The sequence below is a fragment of the Apodemus sylvaticus genome, chromosome 23 (assembly GCF_947179515.1).
Source record: "Apodemus sylvaticus chromosome 23, mApoSyl1.1, whole genome shotgun sequence".
In the NCBI taxonomy this organism is placed as follows: Eukaryota; Metazoa; Chordata; class Mammalia; order Rodentia; family Muridae; genus Apodemus; species Apodemus sylvaticus.
Window position 1 is genome coordinate 15,453,585 of NC_067494.1, and position 18,247 is coordinate 15,471,831.

At 43.7% G+C, this 18,247-nt stretch overlaps 1 protein-coding gene and 1 pseudogene across 2 annotated transcripts in view; both read left to right on the plus strand.

Moving 5' to 3' along the window:
- Positions 1–18,247, plus strand: part of LOC127673838 (histocompatibility antigen 60b-like) — a 344,893-nt gene that overhangs the window by 296,614 nt on the left and 30,032 nt on the right. The window lies entirely within an intron of this gene.
- LOC127673853 (TSC22 domain family protein 1-like) lies at positions 15,514–15,949 on the plus strand (annotated as a pseudogene).

The window sequence follows — 18,247 nt, forward strand, 5'->3', positions numbered from 1 at the left end:
GATCTACAAAGATGCACTCTCTTATAGCAATGCTTTATAGATAAATTGATGGTTTCATAATTCCTAATGATTCTATAGAATTCCTTAATTTATACAAGTAAAATCTGAGCCCTCTATAATATAGGCTGCAATTAGGGATCTCTAAAACTTCATGTGTCATGAGTAGAAAGCAGAAGTAAAACAGATCTATGATCAGAAAAATAGGCTTTCAGAACTGTTTGTGGAACCATTATCTGATAACTAAAGGTCAAAAAAGGGAATGAGCAGTTTATTGTAGGTGCAAAGATAGAAGATAAAATATTGACTCTATTCATCTATACAAACCCTCAAAACCAATGAGACACTAAGCAGATGATTTTCCTCTTGACAAAACCATGTTAACTTAAACAGAAGAATTATTGTTTGAAACTTTTAATGAATTTGCGAAACTAGCGAAAGATGACACATGTTTAATTAGATAACTAGTTTTAGTGGAAACAAATGTAAACATCTCTGTTGTAACTTCTTATTCAGTTTGTGATTTGAGTTTGTTTTGTTATAACTCAGGAGACCCTCCAGGGTCTCAGCTCAGGTGCGCAGCCCCACACACCACAGCTTGACGAAAGATTGCTGCAAAAGCATGAGGTTTATTGATTGATTGAAGACTGATCCATGCACGTGGGGTTGCGCCTCGCAGGGAAAGCAACAACTACAAACAAAGAAAGTATACACTTTTTATACTTTACAGAGGGTTGTCCAGCAACAGGCTGGGCAATTGGTGGGGTACAAGACAAAGGATCTCTTTAGGCATTGGCCAGTTCGTTCAAGGGGTGCTCTTGGCCAAGTCAATCAATTTCCCTCCTCCCACTCTTAACCTAGCCTTGGAAAGTCCTTGAAAGAGAGCCAGGCTGATAAGTTCCTTAAGGGGGGAAGAACTGGGTGGCCGGGAAAATTATGCTGGCATATTTCCTCCTCAGAACTTATCAAGGGGGTGTGTGTGCTAGGGATATTTTTCTCAAGATCGGTTATGTTTGTTTTGGCTAGTCTCAACTAGGCCTGTTTACTCTGACCACCCAGCCTCATGTCTATTTTCCCAAACCCTTGTTTTATAGCTATCAATAAAACGTATTTTATTTCCCCCAATTTGAACTTGTGAACTTTTGAATAAAGATGCAAGAATAGCATATGATCATGTATCCAAAAAAAGTACAAGAGCTAGAAACTATGCCAATAAGAGAGTAGAACGGAGGCGAGCAGAGAGAGCAGGCAGGTCTTTTTCTTACCATGAGACTACTCTTTACTTAGGAGCTTTTTCTTTAAGGGCTTTTTTTACTAACAGAAATTCAAAGGTAGGAGCCTTTTCTTTCTCTGAGCAATGAACTTGGATCTTATTTTTCATCAAAACTGAGTGAGTTCTTTCTGTGCTGCTATTTGCTAAATGAAACCTCCTCATGGAGGGGCTATTGTTCGTGTGTGTGTGTGTGTGTGTGTGTGTGTGTGTGTGTGTAATTTTGCATGAATACTTGTGGAGGTGATGAGACAGATGGTCAGGCCCAACATGTCTGTGTATGAATATCAATGTGTCTATGAATATTTGCTTATGTAAAAGTTTCTTTTTGTGAGCATGACTGTTTTTTCCTGGTTCACTAAAATCAATTGTTCCATGCCTCCCCCTTGCCTGGCCAGTGTGAGTCTGGGCTTTGGACAAGAGTAAAAGGAGCCTTAGCAATAAATCTTCTTTACTGATTTCTTTGTTGCTATATAGCCTATGCTAATTGCCAGAAATTATAAAGTAAATAATAAGAAAGATAGTTAAATTCTCCAGCACTTAATGAAGCACAGAACAGTAAGAAAGAGTTAAATTTCCTACACGGCCAGAGACCCTCAGTCTTTGGCCCATGTGTAATGCTGTGTCTCCCTTCAGCATCTGTCCTAAGGCCAGGCAGGCCCCCGGCAAGTGCCCTCTATGTGGTGCTGGCTCTAGAGTCATGATGAGCGCAGAAGGGGGTCACAGGATCTTCCTTGAGATTAAAGAGAGTTGTTGAAGCCAAGTGTTTTACAGGGTAGGGAGTCTCTTGCTTGATCACTTCACACAACTGTGAAATTAAGGCCTGGATTGTACTGGCGATGCCAACATGTTAGAGATGCCTGAGCCATGAGATATGTACCTAAGAGAGCTACAGAAAAGAGAGTACACCAGGAAACTTACCAAGAGAGACAGAGGGGGAGGGAGGCTACGGCACGCTGTAAAGCCATGAGGGCAGAGCCTCTTGCATCAGACATGGCACTAAAGGATTTGGAGATATTCCTGCTGGGTTTCAGTCTTGCTTTGTTCTAGTATTTCTTCATCATGCCCCCATTTCTCCTTCATAGTGGAGTGGTACTGTACATTCTATGTTGTTGGAAGTATGTAAATGGTCGTTTGGTGTTGATAGGAGTTTACAATTAATAAATTGCCTTGAGCTTCAGAAGGGACTGTGCTTTGAAGCAGTCTTGAGACTGTGAAAAACCACAGGAACTGTTGATGTTGGATTAAGTGCATTAAATGCTTAAGACATGGTGGGGGTCCCTGCAAGCTCTGCTGCTGTCAGGAATATGGCGGGGGTGAGGTAAAAGAAGGGAACTCAGGTTTTCCAGTCTGATCTGCCCGGAGCACAGCCTGCAGAGGTAAGTGGTGTATGGTCCCATGACCTTCATTGTCTGGCTCTGAGATTGTTCTTTGGTTCCGAGGAGCCCTGCAGGATTCCAAGAGTGTTCTGCTTCCTTGTGGAGGCCTCTGGGGCCCCAGGAATAACCAGCTTGGAGCCGTGCCCCACTAATCCCTTCCCAGTTTGGTCTGTACGGAAGAGTTGGCAAAGGGGAATTGCACAGGTTCCTCTGGCATCCATTGTCTGGCTCTGGGCTTGCCATCAGTTTGGTGGAGTCCAGTGGGGCTCTAAGAGCATCCTGCATCTCTGGGGAGGCCTGCAGGGATCCCAAGAACTACCAGCTCGAAACATTGCCCCACCAATCTCTTGCCAGCGATGTCTGCCGGATGCACAGCCAGCAGAGTTGGATTGTCTGACCTGTGTTGTCTAATCTATGATTCCACTTGCCTTCCTGAGAAGTCCTGCTATCAACAGGACCATCCAGCCAACACCAGGGAAAGCCAGATGCCTAAAGGACATTTTAAGAACACAATCAACAAGAACCAGGACAATATGGCACCACCAGAGCCCAGCTATCCTGGTACAGTAAGCCCTGGATATCATATCAAAGCTGAAGCACAAGAAAAGGATCTTAAATCCAATTTTATAAGGATGATGTAGGCCTTTAAAGAGGAAATGAGTAAATTCCTTAAATAAATACAGAAAGATACATTCAAACAGAGGCATGAAAAGAGGAAGCAAATAAATATAAGGGAACAGGAAAATACAATTGAACAGGTGAAGGATATGAATAAAACTTCCCAAGGTCTGAAAGTGGAAATAGAAACAACGAAGGGAACACAAAATGAGGCAACCCTTAAGATAAAAATCCTAGGAAAGAAAACAGGAACTACAGACATAAGCAGCACTAACAGAATACAGGAGTTAGAAGAGAAAATCTTAGGCATAGAAGATATAATAGAAAACATGAATATATCAAAGAAAATATAAAACCTAAAAAGTTTCTATTGTAAAATATCCAGGTAATTTGGGACACTGTTAAAAGACCAAACCTAAGAATAATAGGAATAGAAGAAGGAGAAGATTCCAAGATCAAAGGCCCAGAAACCCTTTTCAACAAAATCATAGAAGAAAATTTCCTTAACCTAAAGAAAGAGGTGCCTATAAAAGTACAAGAAGCTTATAGAACACCAAATAGATTGAACCAGACAAGAAAATCCTCCCTCCACATAGTAATCAAAACACTACATGTACAGAACAAAGAATAGTAAAAACCTCAAGGGAAAAAGGCCAAGTAACATATAAAGGCAGACCTATCAAAATTACACCCAACATCTCAAGAGAGACTCTAAAAAGCTAGAAGGGCCTGGGCAGATCAGACCCTAAGACACCACAGATGTCAGTCCAAATGACTTACTAAACCTAGCAAATATTTAATCACTGTAGATGGAGAAATTAAGGTATTTGATGACAAAACTGAATATATTTTCACTCACCCAGCCCTACGGAGGGTATGAGAAGGAAAACTCCAACCCAACGAGGCCAACTACATCCTAGAAAATACAGAAAACAAATAACCCCACACCAGCCATATTGCCCTGGCTTTCATTGACTCTGTTCTTGTGCTGGCCTTTAGGCATCTGGTTGTCTCTGTTCTTGGCTGGACTGGTAGTCTGTAGTGGTAGCAGGCCTCAGGGATGGCAGGTAGAGCTGGCGGTCCCTAAGAGCAGCAGGTCTCCAGGGAGGCAGACTGTGGTCCAGACAGTGGAGTTTTGATGTGGGCTGCAGGTAGAGGTGTGGCTTGGAAACCATTGACTTTTTTAAATGCCAGTCATATTTGGTTCTGTCCTGTATCTCTTGTCTACCTAGCCTCTTGTTTCTGGCCAACCACACAGTCTCAGTCATGGGTTCCCTCTTATGATGTGGGTCTAATTTAAGCCTTCATTTAAGACTGCATTTTCCTAGCCCATAGAAACTGGACAACTGTTACAGCTAGCTTTCTGAAGACTAATCATTTTCCCAGTTTTCTTGTCCCTCTCCCAAAAAGGTCAATGCCCCATATCAGCAGGAAACAATTCTAAGAGAATGATGCCCCATTCCCAAGAGGTGGGGTGGATGAGTTTTGGTCATTCCGTGGGTGATGAATGTTTGATGTCGGTTTATGTAGATTGGTTACATATTGTTCCTGGCATTGGTCAGGTAGGCATGAACATAGAGAGGTTAGATTCAGGGATTTCTTTTTCTCTTTCTTTTTCTTTTTTCTTTTCTTTCTGTCCTACTAGTGTTGGGAGAAGTGGGGGGCAACGGGGTGAATAGAGAAAGGGAGGTGGCAGCTTTAACTATATATACGGCATTAATGAGCCTTTTTCCATGTGTGCTGATGACACTCCCACTCAGAGACGATTTAACAATACCCCAATTCCAGACAATAGACGCCATCTTTTGAGTTTGTGTTCAGGGCTATCTAAGAGAATCCCAAGACATATAGTCTAATTCTGTTGCCCTTGGTTACCACCAGAGTTGGAAGATAAGTCCTTATTGCTAAAGACACTGTGTGCTTTAGAAACTGGGCCCAGAGGCCCCTGAGCTGGGACTGACCTCAAGTACCTTCCCTTGTATGTGCAGTGGTGGCACAGACCTTGGTAGTAGACAGCAGCTCTCTCATTGAACTTGCTCAGAAAGAGGGATTCCATGCCTGATTCAGGAAACCTGGCTAATCAGTGCTGAGGTCATGTTAGTCTAGGAGAATCTACAACCACTACCTTACAGGGCCAGCATAATCCCTAACAAGCATCCATGCACATTTGTCCTGAAACCCACAGGTGAGTGTGTCCTTCACCCCCATCAAGGAAGCATCTCAATGAAACTGATGGAGGCCACTACATAAAACCACAACCAATCGATATGCAGAGTTGTGGAGCCCAGTCCCAAGGGGTGCCTCTTCATAACTCTGCCATACCTAAGCCTCAGGGAACACTGCGGAAGAGGGGATGGAATTCCAATGTGGTCCCTCAAGAAGAGCAGTCAGTGCTCTTCACCCCTGGGTCAGATCCAGGCCACAGAGCCTGCTTTTGATTGGCATAATTTTATGGTTGTAGACCTTTCCTGAAGGTCTTAGGTTCCAGTGTCACAGAGCTAAGGAGAAAATGGTCATGGTCATACAGCCATGGTCAGAAGATAGCCATTGTCTTCAACTGGGAGGTGGGGGTAAAGGAAGGAGCTGAAGGAGGGGGGAGAATGACCAGGGAGAGATGTGGAGGGGGCTGGGCAAAGGGGGCAAGAATTGGGACAACAAGAAACAGGACAGGGGAGGGCAGCATGATGGGAAGGGACCTGGAGGAACAAATGAATTTGGGATACAGTTGCAGGAAGAGGCAGCCCTGTGGGAAGTGCAGCACGGCTGGAGGAGATCAGAGGGTGTCTTAGGGCTTCCCTTGCTGTGAAGAGACACCATGACCAAGCCAATTCTTATAAAGCAAAACATTTAATTGGGACTGATTCACAGTTTCAGAGGTTCAGTCCATTATCATCATGGCAGAAAGCATGGCAGCATCCAGGTAGATGTGGGGGCCAGAAGAGCCAGAAGATCTACACTGTGATCCAGAGGCAGCCAGGAGAAAACTCCTCTCTGCAGGCAGTGGGGAGCAGGGTCACTCCAGGCTGGGTGGAGCCTCCAAAGCCCATCTGCACAGTGACTCACTTTCTCCAACAAGGCCACACAGACTCCAAAAAAGCCCCAGTTCTTAATAGCAGTACTTCCCATTGGTGAAGCTAGCTGAAATCACCACAGAGGGGAACCCAGGAAGGGCAGGCTACTGAGAGGGAGACTGGTGATGGGGCTGATGAAATCAGGATAAATAGTTTTCAGGGGCGACCCAATTGCCTTGGGCCTTAACTCTGCCTGGGGCTGGGACTGGCCTTAGGTTGTGCAAGTCTCACCCACAAGTCTGCCATGCCCCTTCCTGAAAGCCAGGACTTAGCGGGCCAGTAACATCACCCAAACCCGAGGAGGGGCTGACAGGGGCAGGCCTTCCAGTTTCTCTGTACAGCACTCGTGCATGTCCTCTTAGAGATCCTCAAGGAGGGACAGGCAAGCAACAGAGACCCCGACAATTGCTGGAGTTCCCAGCCCTGGCGCCTGGCATTTTTGTGAATCCTCTGCCGGATCCTCTGCAGGGTGGCACGGAATCCTCACCGCTTCTCCTCTCATCTCTCGGATTACAGCTGCTGCTCAGGGAGGGTATGGCAAAGAATGCAGCCAACAAGCTAAACCTTTCCCCCGGAGTTCCACACCTTTTGGTTCTTCTGAGCTCCACGCTGTGTGCAGGTGAGTTTCAATGTTGTAACTGAAGGAGTGGGTGTGTGGGGGCGGCGGGAGGGAGGCAAGCCTGTTGAGTCACAGGGTAGCTTCCTCCCCTGACAGCTCTCTCAGAGCAGCAGGCTTGTACCTGTCTCCCCTCACTTCCAGCATCACAGAGGAACATCAATCGCTACTCCAGGAGGGCCTGGCCAGTAGAAAAATAAGGAGGGCAAGATGGCAGAGGGAATCCCTGGTGAGGTGCTCAGCAGGCTCAGACAGCTTCAGAGCTTCTTGGACTTTGCTCTGAAGACTGCCTCCCCCTAGTGTTCCTTGCAAGCCCTCAGCAATTCTGGGACCTCTTTGCCCTCAAACCTTCTTCCCTCCATTTCACGGTATTTCTCCAGCAGATCTTAATAGGATCCAGGAACAAGGCAGTCCCGACCATTCATGGTTTCACATGTTTTACCCCTTCATTCTTGTTGTTTTGCTTTAAGACAGGATTTCACACTATTTCCTAAACTATATAATTTGCAACAATCCCTTCTCTCCCTGGGTCTACCTGCTGGGAGAGAGAAAATCGGTTTTCTTCAGTGGAATGACGCCGGGAATGTCAAGCCTTCCAGGGACGGTCTCATGTTCAGGAGTAGTTGTCCAATGAATAAGCCATGAATTAGTGTGTGTGTGTGTGTGTGTGTGTTTGTGTGTGGTGTGTGTGTATGGTGTATGTGTATATATGTGTGTGGTGTGTATGTGTGTGTGTGGTGTGTGTGTGTGTGGTGTGTGTATGTGTGTGTGTGTGTGGTGTGTGTGTATGGTGTGTGTATATGTGTGTGTGTTTGTGTGTGGTGTGTATATGGTGTATGTGTATATGTGTGTGTATGTGTGGTGTGTGTGTGTGTGTTTATGTGTGATGTGTGTGCATGGTATGTGTGTATATGTGTGTATATATGTGGTGTGTGTGTGGTGTGTGTGTTTGTGTGGTGTGTGTGTGGTGTGTGTGTGTGGTATGTGTGTGTTTGTGTGTGGTGTGTGTGTGTGGTGTGTGTGTGTGTGTGTGTGTGTGTGTACGTGCTTTATTTGGTTACAGTTAGGTGGTTTCTTTTTGTTTTTTCTTTTTGGGTGATATTGAATTTTATTTTTTAGGTTTTTAGTTATACTTGGTTTTTGGGTTGTTCTTGAAAAACAGTCGAAAGCTGTATGTGTAGGGAGGAGGGGGAGAGAATCAGGGAGAGTTTGAGGGAGGGAAGATAGGATTAAAATACATTTAAATTTTAAAATGGTTTTAAAAACTAAAAAAAAAAGGTAAAACCTACTTATAAATGCTAGGTATAAACTCAAAGAATGCCACGTATTACATCTAATGCTTGAGAAAAAGGGGCTTTTCTTTCCTTCCAGATCCCCATGGGCACTAACCAAGTGCTCTAGCCCCGAGCTAGGGTCTCCTCATCAGAGTCAGTAAGTACCGAAAGCAAGAACCAAGGTTCTTAGATGGGCTTGTGATATAGAGAGAAACCGACACCACTCCAATAAAGCTGCTGAGAGACAGAAATGACAGGTTTTTAAAAAATGTAGTGTTTAATTTTGATGTTCTTGTGGGCTTTGATATTTTCTTCTGCCCTGGGAAGGCAGCTCTCAGAGTCCTACTCATCTGTTCTGTCTTTAATTATTGAAGTCCAGTCACATCTGGCTTGGCCGATCATCTATCTGCATTTAAGATCTTTGTGTTCTATTAGCCATGTCCACCTTATATAGTCAAACCCTAGGCTGTGTCTTCCTTCCTCCTCAGTGGACCACGGTCCTTGATATGACTGCTCCTGATGGTCAGTATGATGGGATTTTTCTGTTCCATATCTGCTGGGACCCAGAAATACAGTCTCCTAACTCCACCCCCAGCCTTGAGTCATCAGCATCAATCCTGAGCTTCCATCAATGCTGGTGTCCTTCTCAGTGGTCATTCTCATTGTCCTTCTCAATATGGCAGCTCCCTCATCCCGTAGAGCAACATGGAGTCTGCACATTTCCTGGAACTCTTTGCTGTTCGATCCACCTTGACATGTGAACATCTCTGAGATTTTCAACAGCACTCTTCTACTACTGGACTCAACCATCCTGGTTTTCTCTGGTACTGGTACTGTTCTGGTACTGAGGGCCTTTCTCTGACCAGTTTCAGGAAACCATCCCCTGAAGGCTGCATTTGATCTAGGAGATCTGGCACTGTGTTGTGCTAGCTGCTGTGATAAAACACTCTGCTCAAGAGCAGGTAAAGGAGGAAACAGGTTGTCTTGCTCAGAGTTCTGTTGCTGCAAAGAGATGACACTTCGACTATGGCAACTCTTACTAAGAAATCCATGTTGAATGCTCCATGTGTCCTATGATGACTCCTTGCCCCTGTGTGTTCCCCAGGAACATGGATGCTATCTGACACACACACACACACACACACACACACACACACACACACACACATATATCCCTGGTGACTCTATGTGCACTTGAGGAGTCCTGATAACCTAAGACAGTTAAAGATGGCGCAGGACTAGGGATCCAGAAGCTGCCCGACCTCTTGATTAGAGGCTTCTCTTTCTGACCATTTGTCCTGTCAGAGATGATTAGAGTGTTAGAAAACCACCACTCCTAGGATCTCTGCCCCACTTTGGATCTCACCTGCATGTTTCCCTCACAGGTAGAGATTCTGTACGTTGTGACCTCAATGTCAAATCTGCTACCAAACCTGGAGAGCCTTGGCATAAAGGATCATGCTCAGTGGATGGAAAGACTCTTTTTCAGTTTGGTAACAAGAATCAGGTCACATCTTTCTATAAACTGACAATGGAGAAAAATGCCACTGAGGAGTATGCAGATTTGCTTCAAAGCGTGGAAAATATTTTAGAAGTGATGAGGAACCAGCTACGTAGCATGGAACCAGAGCGATTCAAGACCACGGGTAAGTATGGGACAGAATGCGAAGGTAGAGCCTATTGAGTGCCAACAGGAAGAACTGAGCACATGTAGGAAGGGAGCTGTGGAAGTATTTGCATCAAACAGTTGAATATTGACCCAACCTGGAAGTACCTGGCACCCAATGTGCAAGAAACAGCAAGCCAGGGAGGAAAGAATACAGATCCCTAAGTATGCAGAGAAAGACTGGACCATTGTGGGGGTGATGGTTCTATAAAGGCTTGAAGATGATGGTATTGGGTGTCTTTTGCAGGTAATCACACCTTGCAGATCTCCATGGAAACACAGTATAATCAAGGACAACTCACTGATGCCTTCTGCAACTTCACCATTGATGGGCAGTTTTCCTTTAGCTTTAATCCAATTAAAAATACCTGGACAGGGAGTGGTCCTGGTGCTAGCAGTATCATGAAGCAATGGAAGGGAAATGGCGAACTAGGACAGGGTCTAAAGAAGCTGCTCAAGGGAGATTTCCCTCACTGCTACATGAATTTGTTGACATTCGGGAGAGAAATGCAAAGTAAGTAATTAGGTAGATTGTCACAGGGAAATGTCCACAGGATGGGAAAGCCACAGCAGTTCACTTGAAATGTCTGATGTATTCCAAATATCGATGTGAGCATGTGTGCATAATGGAAAATCTGGTAGACTGAGTGAGTGACTCATTGGTGGTCTTCCTGTCTGCAAAGGAGTGACGACCTCAAGGATTTCTCTTTCCCATCTCATCTCCCAATGTTTCTCATTTAACCAGTGGTCCAGGCTCTACATGGTTGCTAATGAGCCCCAAGTCTGTGTGCATCACTGTAAACTTCCAGCCCCCCTTTTCTTTTGGTTCCATTATAGCTATTCTTTGACCAACTCCAGCTTCACTTCTGAAGGCTCCATTATCTTTCTCTGGTACAATTAAACATCGCCAATTATTCCAACATCCAGAAAGTGCTAACCACAGTAAATGTGTCCCATTGTTTGATGGTTCAGTAGACATTTGCTTTATTTGATAGTGACACAAACTCTGTAAGGACATCTTACACACACACACATATCATATTCATCTTTCTATCAGGGGTCTGGAAAAATTGTTATCACACATGAGTTCCTTGGGCTGCCCTGGGAGAGAAGTTGCTCGTGAAGGTGTGTTTTTAGTTTTAATTATATCTTTCTCTGATTTTCTTTTAAAGGATCAACAATAAAGACCTGGGATGTCACCCAGCTTACATTTGCCACCCAGATTGTACCCACAGTGAGCAGCACCCATCCTACATCCGGCACCCAGAGTCAAAGCATGACCTGGGTGGTGATTCTATGTATAGCAGGAGTCATCTTCATCACATTGATCACTTAGGAGTCTTTGTGGGTGCGATGATGGTGAACAGAAAAGGTAAGGAAAGGCCTGGGCTCTCCCTCTTGGTCCTGTTAGTCTGAGTCTGATAAGGACATAGGAGAAAGTTCCCACAGGTCAGACTGAAGCCCTGTCCATCACAGTGGCTCTCTGTCTACTGGAATGATGTCTTGGCTTAGTCCAGCATCCTGACTCTACAGTAATTTACAGTAATTTGATGATGATGGTTGGGCAGAGGAGGCAGGCAGAGTCAGCATAACTCTGCAGTCAAGAGGAAGGGTGCAACAGGAACGTCTTCCTGAGGGGACAGAGAATCCAAGGACCAAGGATGCAAATACGATACAAGGAAAACAGACATGAGGTGTTCCTTCCTCATAACCGACCAAAAGTTCTCCCCAATAACGTGAATAAAGTCTGTTTTCTGTCCGGGGATGACATGATCCAACGCAATAATTCTTATAGCTATGGCAAAGCCCTAGATCATCAGTAGCTCCCAGCTTACGCCAGCCCTCAAGACAGAAGGATCAGCATAAGCAGACTATTCAAGGAGTTGTCACAGTGGGACAGTCCTGTAATCCCAGCACGCAGGAGACTGATGCAGAAGGATCACAGAGGTCCAGGTTTGCCCGGGCTACATAGTCACATCTTGTCCAAAGAATAAAGAAAATCCATTCATTTAACTCGATTGCTCTATGTAGCCACAATTCAGTGCATATCAGTGAATTATGATGCCAATGTCTCTGTCCTCTGAAGTTGAAGTCACCTCTGTCTCTCTATGTAGGTAAAGCGAGCTGAGAACCCACCAATGTTAGTTTTTGCCATACAGAGTATAAAGTTGAAATACAGATATTGTGATGAAGAATGTGAGTGTTCTACTTATTTTAATATATATGATCAAAAAATGCTCCTCTAGGGTATGGAGATACGGCTCAGCGGTTAAGAGCACTGATTGCTCTTCCAGAGGTCCTGAGTTCAAATCCCAGCAACCACATGGTGGCTCACAACCATCTGTAATGGAGACCCTCTTCTGGTGTGTCTGAAGACGGCAACAGTGTACTCACATGAAATAAATAAATAAATCTTGAAAAAATGTTTCTCTATAGGCATAGGCTGGTAAAAGATTTACATATAATATTATATGACATATTAAATATTTAAGTCAATACAATTAATTTTTTGAAGAACTATTTTTTATTGGATATTTTCTTTATTTACATTTCAGAGTTTTCCCCTTTCTAGGTCTCCCCTTCAGAACTCCCCGATCCCATTCCTCCTCCCCCTGCCTCTATGAGGGTGCTCCCCCACCCACCCACCCACTCCCGTCTTCCTTCCCTGGCATTCACCTACACTGGGGCATCAAACACCCTCAGGCCCAAAGGGCCTCTCCTCCCACTGATGTCCAACAACGCCATCCTCTGGCATGTATGTGGCCGGAGCCATGGGTCCCTGCATGTGTGAACTCTTTGGTTGGTGGTCCAGTCTCCTGGAGATGGGATGTGTGTGGCCTGTTGACACTGTTGCTCCACCCGTAGGGCTGCAAACCCCCTCAGTTCCTTCAGTCCCTTCTCCAACTCCTCCATCAGGGACCTTGTTCTCAGTACAATGGTTGGCTGCGAGCTTCTGCCTCTGTATTTGTCAGGCTCTGACAGAGCCTCTCAGGGGACAGCCATATCATGTTTCTATCAGCAATCAGTTGCCAATATTCAAAATAGTGCCTGGGTTTGGCTACTGTCTGTGGGATGGATCCCCAGGCGGGGCAGTCTCTGGATGGCCTTCCCTTCAGTCTCTGCTCCACACTCTGTCTCTATATTTCCTCCTGTGAGTATTTTGTTCCCCCTTCTAAGAAGCACTGAAGCATCCACACTTTGGTCTTCCTTCTTCTGGAGCTTCATGTTGTCTGTGACTTGTATCTTGTGTATTCTGAACGTTTGGGCTAATATCCACTTATCAGTGAGTAAATACCATGTGTGTACTTTTGGGTCTGCGTTACCTCACTCAGAATGATATTTTCAAGTTCCATCCTGTGAATTACAGCCTGTGAATTTTATGAAGTCATTATTTTAATAGCTGAGTAGTATTACATTGTGTAATAGCACCATATATTCTGTATCTATTCCTCTGTTGAGGGACATCTGGGTTCTTTCCAGCCTCTGGCTATTATAAACAAGGCTGCTATGAGCATAGTGGAGCATGTGTCCTTATTATATGTTGGTAAATCTTGTGAGTATATGCCCAGGAGTGGTATAGCTGGGTCCTCAGGTAGTACTATGTCCAATTTTCTGAGGAACTGCCAGACTGGTTTCCAGAGGGGTTGTATCAGCTTGCAGTTACACCAGCAATGGAGGAGTGTTCCTCTTTCTCCACATCCTTGCCAGCATCTGCTGTCACCTGAGTTTTTGATCTTAGTCATTCTGACTGTCGTGAGGTAGAATCTCAGGGTTGTTTTGATTTGCATTTTCCTGATGATTAAGGATGCTGAACATTTCTTTAGGTGCTTTTCTGCCATTCGATTTTTCTCAGTTGAAAATTCTGTGTAGCTCTGTTACCCATTTTTTGATAGAATTATTTGGTTCTCTGGAGTCTAATTTCTTTAGTTCTTTGTATATATTCGATATTAGCTTTCTATCAGATGTAGGATTGGTAAAGATATTTTGGCAATCTGTTGGTTGTCGTTTTGTCCTATTGGCAGTGTCTTGCCTTACAGAAGCTTTGCAATTGTATGAGGTGCCATTTGTTGATTCTTAATCATAAGGCATTGGTATTCTGTTCAGAAACTTTTCACCCTTTTGTCAAAAATCAAGTGACCATAGATGTATGGATTCATTTCTGGGTCTTCAATTCTATTCCACTGATTTACCTCTCTGTTACTGTACCAATACCATGCAGTTTTTTTTTTTTTTTTATCATTATTGCTGCGTAATACAGCTTGAGGTCAGGGATGGTGATTCCCCAGAGTTCTTTTATTCTTGAGAGCAGTTTTCGCTATCCTGGGTTTTTTGTTATTCCAGATCAATTTGGAAATTGCTCATCCTAACTCTATGAAGAATTGAGTTGGAATTTTGATGGGGATTGCATTGAATCTGTAGATTGCTTTCAGCAAGATGGCCATTTTTACTATGTTAATCCTGCCAATCTGTGAATATGGGGGATTTTTCCATCTTCTGAAGTCTTCAATTTCTTTCCTCAGAGACTTGAAGTTCCTGTCATACAGATCTTTCACTTGTTTGGTTAGAGTCACACCAAGATATTTTATATTGTTTGTGACTATAGTGAAGAATGTCATTTCCCTAATTTCTTCCTCAGCCTGTTTAACTTTTGAGTATAGGACAGCTACTGATTTGTTTGAGTTAATTTTATATCCAGCTACTTTGGTGAAGTTATTTATCAGCTTTATGAGTTCTATGGTGGAGTCTTTGGGGGCACTTAAGTATACTGTCATAGCATCTGCAAATAGTGATATTTTGACTTCTTCCTTTCCAATTTGTATCCCTTTGACTTCCTTTTGTTGTATGATTTCTCTAGCTAGAACTTCAAGTACTATATGGAATAGATAGGGAGAGAGGGTAGCCTTGTCTAGTCCCTGATTTTAGTGGGATTGCTTCAAGTTTCTCTCCATTTAGTTTAATGTTGCCTACTGGTTTGCTGTAAATGTTTAGGTATGGGTCTTGAATTCCTGATCTTTCCAAGACTTTTAACATGAAGTGATGTTGAATTTTGCCAAATGCTTTTTCAGCATCTAAGGAAATGATCATGTGTTTTTTTTTCTTTGAGTTTGTTTATATAGTGGATTATGCTGATGGATTTTCATATATTGAACCATGCCTGCATCCCTGGGATGAAGACTGCCTGATTGTGGTGTATGATCATTTTGATGAGTTCTTGGATTCTGTTTGTGAGAATTTTATTGAGTATTTTTGCATCAGTATTCATAAGGGAAATTGGTCTGAAGTTTTCTTTCTTTGTTGGGTCTTTATGAGGTTTTGGTATCAGTGTGACTGTGGTTTCATAGAATGAATTGGGTAGTGTTGCTTCTGCTTCTATTTTGTGGAATAGTTTAAAAAGTATTGGTATAGAGGAGTGGAACTGGCAACTGGAGCAGACTGAGCTGCTGCAGCTGCTGGGTCACTGGAGGCAGCCCTGTTGTTCTCACACATGGAGCTTCAGACAGCCAGGAGGCTTTATCTAGTTTCAGCCAGGCTGCTGGAGCTCACCCCTTCCTTCCTTCTCTCATTTTTTCCCCCACAAGGCTGTTTTTGTTTTTGTTTTTGTTTGGCTGAAATTACATGAACTCCCAATGGTGTAGACCAGTGGCGATGGATCTAGGAGTTTACCAACTGAGACATTTTTCAATTGCTTTCTTGTAGTCTTTGCTGGGAATTGAAAACGCTTCCGTGAGACTTGACAATAGCTCTGGTGCAAGTGTGGTAGATATCGACAACAAAATAGAGCAAGCTATGGATCTGGTGAAAAGCCATTTGAGGCAGTTAGAGAGGAAGTGAGTGGAGGGTCTGAAGAAGCAGATCAAAGAACTAATAGAGAAAAACTCCCAGCTGGAGCAGGAGAACAGTCTGTTGAAGACTCTGGCCAGTCTGGAGCAGCTCCCCTAGTTTCAGGCCCAGCTGCAGACTGGCTCCCCTCCGGCCACCACGCAGCCACAGGGGACCACACAGCCCCCTGCACAGCCAGCATCCCAGGCCTCAGGATCAACCGCATAGCCTGCTATGCCCCAACAGAAGAACTGGCTGCTGATGTCTGAACTGCACAGACCGGAAGAGATGTGCTAGCAAGAAGTCGCCTCCACAGTCACCCATTTCATTGCTGTCTATGAAAGAGATGTGAGACTTACATGCTGTTCTCGCTTTCCCCTCCCCAGTATGAAGCACTCGTATGCTTTTGGCTTGAAGGAAAGTACTAGTTGAATGAAGTAAAGGTTAATCAGAGAGTGAGCATGGATGTATCCTGTGCAATGTGGCAGATGTCTGAGGAATGGTTTAATTGGCACTGAAGCGCTTGTGTCTTTTCAACCCTCCCCAGCCGCCCACCCTGCTTCCAAGAGCTCTGGGGCTCAGAAGGTGGGCTGCTCTTATTCCCTTCAAAGAACTTGAGAGGCCAGAAACAAGACTGCAATGGGGGTGGGGGTGGGGAGATGCAGTCTTTATACAAAACCGACAACTGTCCCCAAAGCTTATAAAACATGATAGTGCTGTCCCTCTTTTCTGAACATCAGAAGACATAAAACTATTAGTGACACAATGGTGACAGGTAGCTGGGACCTAGACTATCTTATTATGAAGGTTGTTTTGCTTGTCGTATATTTGTATATATAGTTTAATGAATTTGTACAATAGAGGACCGTAACTACTGTTTAGGTTGTACAGATTGAAATTTAGATGTTCCGTTGGCTGTCTGAAAAGGTGTGGATTGTCCTTCCTAGAGAGCCCTGCTTTTAAAACTGCTTTGTGACAAAAAACCACACCTAAAGAAACTTTAAGAATTTGGCACAGTCAGTCACTTTGTGTAATCCGGAATCTAGCTGCTGAGTCTTGCAAAGTAAACTCCCTCTTGAGAGATGTCAGTTGAACTGGTGAATACTGGGTGGTCAGTTGCTACAGACGTGGATTTCCCAGTAGGGGCTTCTGCACTTCACCTGTATAATCGTTCTGTGCATGCTTCCCACTGTATTTACCTGCTCTACTTGTCACCTTTCAATAAAGCATATCAAATATTGATACACACACACCCACACCCACACACACAAAGTGTTGGTATTAGGTCCTTTTTGAAGGTCTGATAGAATTCTGTACTAAATCTATCTGGTACTGGGCATTTTTTGGTTGGGTGAATTTTAATGAATGCTTCTATTTCAATAGGGGTTTTGGGACTGTTTAGATGGTTTATCTGATCCTGAGTTAACTTTGTTATTTGTTATCTATCTAGAAAATTGTTCATTTCATCCAGATTTTTTAGTTTTGTTGAGTATAGGCTTTTGTAGTAGGATCTAATGATTTTTTAAATTTCCACAGTTTCTGTTGTTATATTTCCCTTTTCATCTCTGATTTTGTTAATTTGGACACTGTTTCTGTCCTCTGGTTAATCTGGATAAGGGTTTCCTTATGTTGTTGATAAAGAACCAGCTCCTGGTTTGGTTGATTCTTTGTATAGTTCTTTTTGTTTCTACTTGGTTAATTTCTGTCCTGAGTTTGATTACTTCCTGATGTCTACTCCTCTTGGGTATATTAGCTTCTTTTTGTTTTAGAGCTTTCAGGTGTGCTGTCAAAGCTGCTAGTGTAAGCTCTCTCCAATTATTTTTTGGGAGGCACTCAGAGCTATGAGTTTTCCTCTTAGAACTGCTTTCATTGTGTCCCATAAGTTTGGAAATGTTGTGCCTTCATTTTCAGTAAATCCTAAAAAGTTTTTAATTTCTTTCTTTATTTCTTCCTTGACCAAGTTATCATTGAGTAGAGAGTTGTTCAGCTCCCATGTGTATGTGGGATTTCTATTGTTTTTGTTGCTATTGAAGACCACTCTGACTCCATAGTGATCTGATAGGAGGCATGGGATTATTTGTCTTCTTATATCTGTTGAGGTTTGTTTTGTGAGTGATTTTTTTTTGACAGAAAAACCAACACACAGTACCTTTATTATTTTGCAGGACTGTGAACCACAAAGGCAATAGGACAAGCAAAGAAAAGAATTCTTCATTTTGCTGTTTTGAAAGTATGGACTGGGTCCCTCACAGGGGTCGGAATAGGGATAGTGGGACAGAGGTGGGCAAGAAGCAGAGAAAGGAGCTTTAGCACACAGCCTCCAAGAATATTCCATGAACTGCCTTCCACGAGCCAGGCAGTGATGGCTAACTCCTAACTACCTCCTACCTCACCACTTCCCAAGGAGGCCAGGAAATGATGAACCTGTGAAAGGATTCACTGATGGTGTCAGGGTCTCATTCTTGGAATGCCTGCAGACACTCCAGAAGTTGTACTTTACAGGCGCAGTCAAGATTAACCATCAGGGCTTCTGTGG